This window comes from Protopterus annectens, chromosome 1.part0 (genome assembly GCF_019279795.1).
Source record: "Protopterus annectens isolate FY-2018-M chromosome 1.part0, PAN1.0, whole genome shotgun sequence".
Classification (NCBI taxonomy): domain Eukaryota; kingdom Metazoa; phylum Chordata; order Ceratodontiformes; family Protopteridae; genus Protopterus; species Protopterus annectens.
The window spans coordinates 970,108,565-970,121,813 of NC_056725.1; the positions used below are offsets into that span (position 1 = coordinate 970,108,565).

Here is a 13,249-nt window from a genome sequence, read left to right on the forward strand (position 1 = left end):
AAGCAGAGGATGTGTTAAAGAAAATGGAGGATAAGGCAAAATCTATGCAGACAGTAAAGGATTTCTTACAGGTACAGCCACCCAGATTTAGCAGAAACTGGCCCTCTAAGAATTGGTCCTTTCCAGTGTCAGACAGGCCACAGAGAGGCAGATTCAGGCACCCTAGAGGCAGACGACAGCCCCGGGGCTCATACAGACCCAAACAGTAGGGTGCTTCTACCTCCAAAAGCGGTGCAGACAAATCACAGCCTTATAGAAAACAGTCCCAAATACTTCCCTCTGCCAATGCTAAGCACTTATTTTTTTGCAGCACCCTTAGGGGGAAAGGTAGCACTTTTTTCACAAAACTGGTACAAGATCACCCAGGACAAATTGATCTTAAATATAGTCTCTCAGGGCTACAGGTTCCACTTTCACACCCTTCCAAAGGCAAAAGGTATGCCAGACCTGCCACGCAATCAATGGCAAGAGGCACAAAAACAAGATGTTCATCGTGTTACCCTGCTGCAGTCATCACACTTGCCGTCAGGCGGTCCCGCAGTCGGCCGGAATTCCAAAGTCTTGGTCCAGCGTCGGTTGCTGTCGCTTCCTCCCTGACATCAGTGCGCCAGGGGTATATATAATGCATCCGACGCCATTTTTTTCAGTCTTTCTTGCCGCGCGGTGCCCGAAGCAGAAGCAGTTCGCAAGTGCCAGTCGGCCGACTCCTGAGATTTCCGAACTCGAATTTCAGACCGAAGTCTTCTATAATGCTAAGTTCTCCGTTGGGGAAACTTTTCTTGCCTCAGACCGATGTCAGTAAAAGTTAACAATTGTATTTCTTGTGGGAAGCAAATACCTCATAAGGATTTTCATTCTTATTGCATGCCTTGCCTAGGCCCAGACCACGACGTCACTAGTTGTTGTTTTTGTGCTAGGTTTAATAAGCGTATTATAAAAAGACGCTTTGATTTCGCTCAACACTACTTCAGTAGAAAATTTAATTACACTATGCCGTCGGAGCAACCGACTACCAGCGTGCCCAAAAAACGCAAGGATAAGGACAGGCAGCCCAGGCCTAAGCCAGATTCTGAGGCCTCGGCTGGTCCGGTCTCCGGTTCTCCAGCCTTCAGTGAGGCTCCGACGCAGTCCCTGAGTACCGCAGATCTGGAACCCGAGACCGCTTCGGAACTTTTGGTGGAATGTACCAGGCCGACGCAGCCATTTTGTTCAGGCCCTACCGACGACACTGCTGAAAAAGATGGTGCTGCAGAAACACCTTCGGTTTCTGAAGGCGTCTTCAGACCGACGACGCTCACCATTAAAACGTATCCTAAGACGAAGACTCCTATTAAACTTAAAAGGACTGCACTTCATTCCCCTGTTCAAGGCCCCATGCCTAAGAAACAGATGCTCAAAATGGCTGAAGATTTGATTTCTTTATTCAGGGGTTCCCAGCCCCCTCCTGACAAAAGGTCTAGACAAGAGGAAGATTATGCATCCTCTGAACAAGTGTCCATTTCTTCAGACTCCTCTGAGGACCAAGATTACTCCTTCTCCCCTTATGAAGATTCTGATGCTGAGGATTCCATTAACTCAGCTTCTCCTCCTGAAGACTACTCTTTGGGGAAACATTACACACTATGAGGGAACATTTTCACTGGGAAGGTCATGACTACTCTGACTCTAAGTAAAGGCTCAGAGAGTTTCTTTTACTCCCCCAGCACAGACCACTTGCCATCCCACCAGTTTTAGACATTGTGGATGATGTTTACTTAGAATCCAGTTTGAACCCAGACTCTCTACCTCCTGTTCCGGCCAAACCTGACACATACTATAGAGTGCCTGATTCCCACAAATTTCTTTATAAAAGCCCTGTTGCTGATCCAGAGACTATCTCCCAGGGTCCCAAAGGGGCTATGGCTTCTATGGCTAAAAATCCTGTACCCTCTGAAAGGGACTCCAGAGCACTAGACAGGTGGGGGAGAAAGGTTTACACCTCAGCCACTGTAGCTATGAGAGCACTAAATTGCCAATTTCACATGCTAAATTATCAGCAATTTCTTATCTCTCAGTTAAAACAAAGAATGAGCACTCTCCCTCAACAGTCTGAATTGAAAGAAATGCAGGATCTGTTGCATGCAACTGAACAGGTGGGCAAACATACTTTACAATGTGGGTTTGATTCTTTTGAGGCCTCCTGCAGAGCAGCTGTCACTGGGTCTGTTATACGTAGGCATGCTTGGTTAAAGGAACAAACTCTGCCTGATCATGTTAAAGCAAAGCTTCTAAATGCTCCCTTACAGCAGGATGTTCTTTTTGGAGTTAAAGCAGAAGAAGTCTTAAAGAAAATGGAGGATAAGGCAAAATCTATGCAGACAGTCAAAGATTTCCTACAGGTACAGCCCCCTCGCTTCAGCAGGAACTGGCCAACAAAAAATTGGTCCTTTCCAGCTACTGACAGACCACAGAGGGGTAAATACAGACGTCCAAGAGGCAGAGGACAACCACAAGCCCAGTACAAACCTCGCCAATGGGGCACTGCAACACAGAAGGGAGGAGAAGACAGGTCCCAATCTACCAGAAGGCAAATCAATGACTTGCACCTCATCTGGCCAAGCAACACTCTCTTGGCAGCCCCCTTGGGAGGAAAGCTCGCACTTTTTTCAAACAAATGGCACATTGTCACAAAGGACAAATGGGTCCTAGACATAATTTCACGAGGATTCAGATTCCATTTTCACACCTTGCCAATGAAAAGAGGAATGCCAAACTTGCCACAAAATCAATGGGCAGAGGCACAAAAACAAATTACAGCTCTCATGGACATGAGAGCCATTCAACTGGTACCTACTCGAGAGCAAGGTCAAGGATTTTACTCAAGACTCTTTCTAGTGCCCAAAAAGGACAATGCCTGGAGACCAATTCTGGACCTTTCAATTCTAAACACCTTCTTACAAGTACCCAAATTCAAGATGCTAATACTACATCAGCTTCTTCCCATGTTGGGCAAGGAAGCATGGCTAGTAACGTTGGACCTCAAGGAGGCATACCTGCATGTCCCTATCAGACAAAGTTGCAGAAGATACCTCCGTTTCATTGCAGGTTCAGCCCATTACCAATTCTCTGCACTGCCCTTTGGCTTATCTACTGCGCCCAGAGTCTTCACAAAATGACTGGCACCAGTAATCGCATACTGCAGACAAAGAGGAATTCAAATATACCCATACCTGGACGATTGCCTCATTCAAGCAGAAAGCAAGGATATTCTCTTACAATATCTAGCTTTTGTAAAACATCTCCTAAGTTGCCTGGGGTACACAGTAAACGAAAAGAAGTCAAAACTAGTACCCTCACAAAATATGACATTCCTGAGTGCCAGCTTGAATACAACGGCCCAGAAGGATTATCTGACGCCAGACAAACAACTACAACTGACTCAATATTTCAGAACAATGGCAACAAAGACCCAACTAACTGCAAGAAAAATTCTGCAGGCCTTGGGCTTCATGGCATCTTGCATACTACTAATACCATTTGCAAAGCTGCATATGAGGAAATTACAGTGGTACCTAAAAAAGCGTATGGTCTCAACACAGCCACAGCTTGGACACAATGATATCTCTCATTCCCTGCCTCCAACAGGAGTTTCTGTGGTGGTCACAGGCATGTCACCTCAACAAGGGTCAGCCTTTCACCTTGCCCCCAGCCAGGCAAACTATGACAACAGATGCATCAGACTACGCCTGGGGGGGGCACACATGGCAGGACAGTGCGTTCAAGGCATATGGACTGCAGATCAAAGGAATATGCACATCAATTAAAAGAGATGCTAGCTGTACAGAATGCTCTGACAGCCTTCAAGAGTCTATTACATCCAGGGAAACTTACAATAAAGATGGACAACACCACAGTAATGTGGTACATAAACAAACAAGGGGGTACACACTCCTAACCTCTATGCAGGCAAGCAATGACCTTGTGGAACACAGCTCTGGCTTACCAAGTTCACTTACAAGCTCAATTCCTGCCAGGAAAGAAGAACACATTGGCAGACGACCTCAGCAGAAACATCATGGATCCCCACGAGTGGAAACTGGATCCACAAGTATTTGCAATGATAACTCAAAAATGGGGCCTTCCAGACATAGACTTGTTTGCCAGTCCTCAAAACTATCAACTGACAAAATTTTGTACAAGGACATTTCACCATCAAGCTTGGAAAGTGGACGCACTCTCATTCAGTTGGAAAAACCTGACAGTATATGCCTTCCCTCCATTGCCTCTGCTCACAAAGCTGCTTCTGAAAGTCAGAAAGGAGAGACCACGACTGATACTCATAGCCCCAGACTGGCCACGCCAGCACTGGTACTCGCTATTGAGGAATATGGGCCAGGGCCCACCTTGGATTTTACCACAAGTTACTCATTTGCTCACACAGCAAAACAATCAGATTCTTCACAGCCAGCTCAAAACCTTAAATCTGGCTGCATGGCAAATCACCTAAGCATCCAGCCAGCTCCTCTTTCGCAAGCTGTTATGGATGTTATTCTGGAAGCTAGGAGACCAAGCACCAGGAAGGCTTATTCCGACAAATGGAAAAGGTTTTGTGCCTGGAACCAAGCCAAAGGCCAAAACATAATTCAGCCTCACATGCCTCACATTCTGCAGTATCTAACTGAGATGTTGCACAAAGGACTTTCTTTTTCTTCCATTAAAATTCATGCTTCAGCTATTTCAGCCCACTACAACACGTATCCACCCTTGTTTTCGCATCCACTGCTAAGGCAGTTCCTCAGAGGGGCAAAAAACATTAGGCCCCCCGGAGAGCACATACGTGGGACCTCAATTTTGTTCTGGAAAAACTTACACTACCTCCCTTTGAACCAGCTTTCTGTGCAGAACTACAGTTCCTATCATGGAAAACTGCCCTGCTGCTAGCAATAACCTCAGCTAGAAGAGTATCGGAGCTGCAGGCACTAATGGCAGTGGAACCTTTCCTCATTTTCCATCAAGACAGAGTTTCTCTATGAACTAATCCTTCCTTCATGCCTACGGTGGTTTCCAGTGTGGCTTTAAATCAAACCATCCACTTACCCACCTTTTTCCCTAATCCACAGAACAAAGGAGAGAGTCTCCTGCATTCCTTGGACATTCACAGACAACTTTGTTACTACTTGGATAAAACTAAGGCTTTCAGAAAATCTAACCAGCTCTTTGTATCCTATGCTACAACTTCACAAGGGAAGGCTATATCAAAAAAAAAACATTTCCAAATGGATAGGACATTGCATTAGTTTCTGCTATACCCATCATGGAAAACCAGTTCCTGCTACCATTAGGCCCCACTCTACCAGGGCAGCAGCTACATCTACAGTCTTCCTCAGGGGGGTTCCAACCAAGGAGATTTTGGAAGCTACAACTTGGAGTTCAGTACACACCTTTACCAAACACTATCACTTACCACTTTACTCTAAGACCAGGGCGGGCTTCGCCACTGCAGTTCTGCAGGGCCTTCTAGCCTCCACTAACCCTCTATGACTCCTCCACCCATCCTTAGCTTTGGGATTCTACCCAAGTGTGATGACTGCAGCAGGGTAACACGATGAACATAGTACAGCTTTGTACCCACCATAAATGTAGATGTTTGAGTGTACACCCTGCTGCAATCCAGGATGTCCTTCAAGGATGCATCTGCAGTCCTTACAAATGGGTTGTCCTGTCGTCAGGCAGCCCTTCGGTCGGCCGGATTCCAAAGTCTGGGTCCAGCTTCGGCTGGTGACTCACTTCACCCGACGTCATCACTGCAGTTCTTCGGGTATAAAGGCATCAGCCGACGCCATTTTCCTCAGTCTTTCTTGCCGCGTGGCGCCCGAAGCAGAAGCTGTTCGCAAGTGCCGGTCGGTCAGATCCAGAGATTACTACTACCGAATACTACTTCGAAGACTTCTAAAAAGCTAAGTACCCCGTTGGGGACTCTTTCTTGCCTCAGCCGATGTCAGGGAAAGTGAATAACTGTTTATCTTGTGGGAAACAAATACCTCATAAGGATTTCCACTCCTACTGTATTCATTGTTTAGGCCCAGACCACGACGTAGCAGCTTGTCTAGCCTGTGCTTCTTTTAACCGACGGACGCTTAAACGTCGGTCGGAGTTTGCTGAACAGATTTTCGGCTCTGATTTTGCCTATATTATGCCGTCGGATCCTCCGACAACACAAATTTCCAAAAAACGAAAAGAAAAGGACCGACACTCGCGGTCCGCGGTTTCGGCCGAAACCGCGAGTAAGCAAACCGCGAGTGTGTCTGTTTCGGCCGAAACCGAGCAAGCGGTTCTTTCTTCAGCCGAAACCCTACCTTCTACTGAGGCCTCCTCTAACCTGGTAGAATCGGCTTCTGAAATCCAACCTTCTGTTGCGGTTTCTCAGGAATTATCAGACACAATTCCCCTGGATAATTCAACCCCTACACGTGGAGCTGCTAGGCCTCCTGCAGCCATGTCTATTAAGGCCTTTGCCAGGGCTAAAGCAGCCAAAGCTTCAAAAACTGTGCCTGCCAAACCCCCCTCACACAGGCCCAGCACTAGCTCTCATATGCTTTCTTTGGCTGAGGATCTAATTTCCTTAATTCGTGGATCCCAGCCTCATCCAGACAGGTCCTCTCTCCCACCTCCAGAAAAGAGACCTAGAGCAGAGCCCCCTGAACCAGTATCCACTGATGATTCCTCTGATGACTCAGAACACACACACCCTCCTGAGGCTTCTTATTCTCCTTACGAAGACTCTGATGCGGAAGAGTCCATTCCTTCAGCCTCTCCACCTGAGGAATTTTCCTTTGGGGAAACCTTGCATGCTATGAGGGAACAATTTCAGTGGCAGGGCCAATATTTCTCAGACTCCAGAAAAAGGCTTAGAACCTTTCTACATTTGCCACAACATAGGCCCTTAGCTATACCTCCAGTTCTTTCTGTTGTAGATGATGCATTTAATGATGCTTGCACTGCTCCTGATTCATTACCTCCGGCTCCTGCTAAGCCCGATAGGTTCTACAGGGTCCCGGACACTCATCACCATTTATACAAGGCTCCTTTTGCAGATCCAGAGACTATCTCCCAGGGCCCTAAAGCTGTAGCAGCTACTTCTACTAAAACCCCTCCCTCTGAAAGGGATTCCAGGTCCTTAGAGATGGGGTAAAAAAGTTTACACTTCTGCTACCTTGTCAGCTAGGGCTTTGAACTGCCAATTTCATATGATTCAATATCAAGAGTTTATGCTTGACCAGTTAACTAAAAAGCTGTCCTCTGAAGAATCTTTAGATAAAAAATATGTTCAGGAAATGGTACATAACATACAGCAGGTTAGTAACCATTCTTTAAAATGTGGCTATGATGCACTGGAGGCTTCCTTTAGATCAGCCATGACTGGCACAGTTATCAGGAGACATGCATGGTTGAAAGAACAGGTATTACCAGACCATGTCATATCAAAGCTTTTGGATGCACCCATGGACAAGGTCAATTTATTCGGTTCCCCTGCTCAGCAGGTACTAAAAAAGATAGTAGAGAAGGCGAAATCTGTACAAACGGTGAAAGATTTCTTACAGGTTCAACCTCCAAGGTTTAGCAGGAACTGGGCCTCCAAGAATTGGTCCTTTCCGGACTCCTCTAAGACTCAGAGAGGCAGGAATAGGCGCTCTAGAGGCAGAAACCAATCCAGGGGTGCCTACAGGGGACGCCAATGGCAAGGTAACAACCAGCGAGGCACGCAGCCACCACCACAACAACTCAATCACAGTGACTTGACAGTGGCACCGCCTACCAGGGAACAACTAGAAGCACCCTTAGGCGGAAAGCTAACCTTATTTTCAAAAAACTGGCATTGCATCACAAGAGAAAAATGGATTTTGCAAACTATAGACCAAGGTTACAGGTTCCATTTCCATACTCTACCAGGGAAGAGAGGAATGCCAAACCTACCACCTACTCAAAGGACAGAGGCTCTAAAGCAAATATCTCAGCTATTAAGAATGAGAGCTGTGGAAAAGGTACCATCTATGGAGCAAGGAAAGGGATTTTACTCCAGACTCTTCCTGGTACCAAGAAAAGAAAACAAATGGAGACCTATTCTAGACCTGTCCGCATTAAACACATTCCTTATTGTTCCAAAATTCAAAATGCTGACCCTACAGCAGCTTCTTCCCATGCTGGGCAAGGAGTCTTGGCTGGTAACTCTAGACCTCAAGGAGGCATACCTGCACGTCCCCATAAGACCAATTTGCAGAAGATACCTCAGATTTCTTGCAGGATCAGAGCATTATCAATTTTCAGCATTGCCCTTTGGCTTATCTACTGCTCCCAGAGTGTTCACGAAATGCCTGGCATCAGTAATTGCTCATTGCAGACTTCAGGGGATCCAAATTTATCCCTACCTGGACGACTGCCTGATACAAGCGGACAACAAAAGCAAGCTAACAGAAGACTTACAAAGAGTCATTTACCTGCTGCAAGCCTTGGGATATACAGTCAATATAAAAAAGTCAAGGCTGATTCCATCCCAAAGAATAACCTTTCTGGGTGCAGAGCTGGACACATCAAAACAAATGGCATTCCTAACTGCAGAAAAGAAAGAGCAATTACCTCTCTACTTCTTGGCACTAACAAAGCAGAACCATCTAACTGCAAGAAAAGTACTGCAAGCTCTAGGCTTCATGGCATCCTGCATAATTCTAGTCCCTCATGCCAGACTGCATATGAGAAAGCTACAGTGGTACCTAAAGAATTTGTGGTCCCAACACAAGCACAGCCTAGAGACCAAAATTCCAATAATTCCATGCCTGAAACAAGAGTTCCTATGGTGGGCTCAGGCCTGTCAATCAATCACAGGATTGCCCTTCTGCAACAGCCAACCAAGCCAAACCATCACGACAAATGCCTCAGACCTCGGTTGGGGGGCACACATGCTGGACAAGTGCATACAAGGCTTATGGGCTCAAGACCAGCTGCGCCTACACATAAATCTAAAGGAAATGCTGGCAGTAAAATTGGCAATCCAGTCATTCAGACCATTTCTCCAAGAAGGTCAGTTGATGATAAGGACAGACAACACCACAGTTATGTGGTACATCAACAAACAGGGAGGCACCCATTCATATCCTCTATGCCGGCTGGCACTGGACCTATGGGATGTGGCCCTGAGCTACAACATTCAGTTACAAGCAATTTTTGTACCAGGAAAAGAAAACATTCTAGCAGACATATTAAGCAGAACTACCACAGATGCCCACGAATGGATGCTTCATCCGGACATCTTCAAAGCCATCACAAGAGAATGGGGATTACCACAAATAGACTTGTTTGCATCCCCACTCAATCACCAGCTAAAGAAATTCTGCACAAGGGCGTACCACCCACTTGCTTGGAAGGTGGACTCCCTATCTTTCAGTTGGAAAAACCTAACAGCATACGCATTCCCACCACTTCCTTTGATGTACAAGGTGCTTCTGAAGATCAAAGAGGACCGTCCAAGGATCATTCTGATAGCTCCAGACTGGCCAAGACAACATTGGTACCCATTGCTGAGGAGCATGTCTCGGGAACAAATATGGACACTACCCCTGATCCCATTACTGTTAACACAGAACAACTACAGCATCCTGCATCCAAACCTGAAAACTCTGCAGCTAACTGCCTGGAGCATTACATAACAGCAATTAACCCAAATTTATCCCAAAGGGTTAAAGACATAATCCTGGAGGCTCGCAGACCTTCAACAAGAAAGAATTATGCAGCAAAATGGAAAAGATATCTCATTTGGAGTACTGCAAAGGGAGAAGATGTGACACTGGTGAACATAGCCAACATCCTGGAGTACTTGGCAGAGCTCTTCCACACAGGCCTGTCCTATTCCTCCATCAAGATACATGCTTCAGCTATTTCAGCAGAATACAGCTTGGATCCTCCTGTCTTCTCTCATCCCTGCTCAGACAGTTTCGAGAGGAATTAAAATGTAAAACCTCCCAGGAAACCACCATTGCCAGCATGGGACTTGAACTTTGTGCTAGAAAAATTGACTCTTCCCCTTCGAGCCAGCAGCAACAGCAGAATTACAATACTTATCCTGGAAGACTGCTTTCCTGCTGGCAATAACTTCAGCAAGAAGGGTCTCTGAACTACAGGCATTAATGGCAGTGCAACCCTTCCTGATCTTCCATCAAGATAGAGTGTCCATGAGAACAAATCCTACATTTATGCCTAAGGTGGTATCCAGAGTGTCATTAAATCAGGCTATCCACCTACCTACATTCTTCCCAAACCCACAGAACAGGGGAGAAAGACTCTTGCATACCTTGGATGTACACAGACAATTACGCTACTACCTGGACAGGACGAAGCCCAATAGAAAAACTGACCAGCTTCTAGTAGCATATGCCACAGGAAAGGAAGGAAAACCAATTTCAAAACAGACAATCTCCAAATGGATAGGAAATTGCATTAGATTTTGTTACTCCTACCATGGAAAGAAAACTCCAGAGAACATCAGGCCTCACTCCACAAGGGCTACAGCCACTACCACAGCTTTCTTACGAGGAGAGGCTGCTACTTGGACCTCCGTGCATACATTTGCCAAGCATTACAATTTACCTTTATACTCTAGATCCCGAGCAGGTTTTGCCACTGCTGTTTTGCAAGGGATCCTAGCTACACCATAATCTCTACTCTTTCCTCCTCCCCTTGTTTAGCTATGGTATTCTACCCATTTGTAAGGACTGCAGATGCATCCTTGAAGGACATAGTACAGTTTTGTACCTACCATAAATGTAGATGTCCGATAGGAATGCATCTGCAGTCAGGATTACCCACCTTCCCCTCTGAGGTACTCCTAGGGTATTTGCCATCCTTCAGCTAGCTTGGGGGGGATCTATTATGGTGTATTTGTTTGTATATATGTACATACATGCTTATTTTATGTGTTTGCTCTCTACTGTTTGGAAACATTGGCCTTTATCCAAATTTAGCCATCCAAGAGGGCACCTGGCATCTGGGGCAAGAAACACTGAGGAAAATGGCGTCGGCTGATGCCTTTATACCCGAAGAACTGCAGCGATGACGTCGGGTGAAGTGCGACACCAGCCGAAGCCGGACCCAGACTTTGGAATCCGGCCGACCGAAGGGCTGCCTGACGACAGGACAACCCATTTGTAAGGACTGCAGATGCATTCCTATCAGACATCTACATTTATGGTAGGTACAAAACTGTACTTTACCCTCCCTCCATCCCCTCTGATCTAACTGGCTAAATCTCTACAATACCTTCCTGATGTATTTGCTTATAGCTGGAGGGATTTTGTGTTTGTGCAAAATTAACTCCATTTGGTTCTAATTACTGACCACCTTTTTGGGGGCACCGGACATCTGGGGCAAGAAAAACTGAAGAAAATGGCGTCGGATGCATTATATATACCCCTGGCACACTGACGTCAGGGAGGAAGCGACAGCAACCGACGCCGGACCAAGACTTTGGAATTCCGGCTGACTGCGGGACCGCCTGATGGCAGGATAACCCAAGTGTGATGACTGCAGCAGGGTGTACACTCGAACATCTACATTTATGGTAGGTACAAAACTGTACTTTTCATCTCTCATGGACATGGGGGCTATTCAGCCAGTGCCACAACAAGAGCAGGGACAAGTATTTTACTCAAGACTTTTCTTAGTATCAAGAAAGGACAAAGCCTGGAGACCAATTCTGGACCTGTCTATTCTAAATACTTTTCTGGACGTCCCAAAATTCAAAATGTTGACTCTACAGCAGCTTCTGCCCATGCTGGACAAGAAGGCTTGGCTTGTAACTTTGGACCTCAAAGAGGCATACCTGCTTGTCCCAATCAGACAATCTTGCAGAAGATACTTCAGATTCATAGCTGGCTCAATGCACTACCAATTCGCTGCACTGCCCTTTGGTTTATCTACTGCGCCCAGGGTCTTCACAAAATGCCTGGCACCAGTAATTGCATTTTGCAGACAAAGAGGAATTCAAATATACCCCTACTTGGACAACTGCCTTATTCAAGCAAATGACAAAGATATTCTACTACAGCATCTGGCGTTTGTAAAAAGATTACTAATTTGCCTAGGGTACACAGTAAACGAAAAGAAATCAAAACTAGTGCCCTCTCAAGAGATAATATTCCTGGGTGCAAGCTTAAATACAACTGCCCAGATGGCTTATCTCATGCCAGACAAACAAAGGCATCTGACTTCTTACTTCAAAGACATGGCAACAAAGACCCAGTTATCTGCAATAAAAATTCTGCAGGCTCTGGGCTACATGACATCCTGCATTCTACTAATTCCATATGCAAGACTGCATGTGAGGAAGCTACAATGGTATCTAAAAAGTGTTTGGACTCAACATTGCCACAGCCTGGATACAGTAATTAGTCTTATTCCCTGTCTGCAACAGGAATTTCTGTGGTGGGCACAGGCCTGTCACCACAACAAGGGACAGCCATTCACCTTACCCACTGCCAGGCAGACAGTAACAACTGATGCATCAGATTATGCCTGGGGGGCACACATGGCAGGAAAATGTATTCAGGGCACATGGTCCATAAACCAAATGCATCTTCATATCAATCAAAAAGAGATGCTAGCTGTACAAAATGCCCTGACAGCCTTCAAGGACCTACTTCATCCAGGACAACAACTGATAAAGACAGACAATACTACAGTCATGTGGTACATAAACAAGCAAGGGGGCACACATTCCTACCCCCTCTGCAGGCAAGCCATGATTTTGTGGAACACAGCATTGACTTACCAAATACATCTGCAAGCACAATTCCTGCCAGAAAAGACAAATGCTTTGGCAGACGAACTAAGCAGAAACCTCATGGATCCTCACGAGTGGAAACTGGATCCACAAATCTTCAACATGATAACAGAGAAATGGGGATGCCCAGACATAGATCTATTCACCTCTCCTCACAACTGCCAGCTACAGTGATTCTACACTTGGACTTATCACAAACAAGCATGGAAAGTGGACGCCCTTTCATTCAGCTGGAAAGCCCTTACAGTATATGCCTTCCCTCCTCTGCCTGTCCTCTCCAAGGTACTCCTAAAGGTCAGACAAGAGAATTCAAAAATGATACTGATTGCCCCAGACTGGCCACGCCAGCACTGGTACCCAATCCTAAAGAGCTTGTCTCAAGGCCCATCCTGGACATTGCCTCTAATACCTCATTTGCTGACCCAACAGAACAATCAGATC

General features: G+C 46.0%; 1 protein-coding gene across 1 annotated transcript in view; it reads left to right on the forward strand.

Moving 5' to 3' along the window:
* The window catches only part of MED23 (mediator complex subunit 23), a 1,483,999-nt gene that overhangs the window by 1,239,940 nt on the left and 230,810 nt on the right, over window positions 1-13,249 (forward strand). The window lies entirely within an intron of this gene.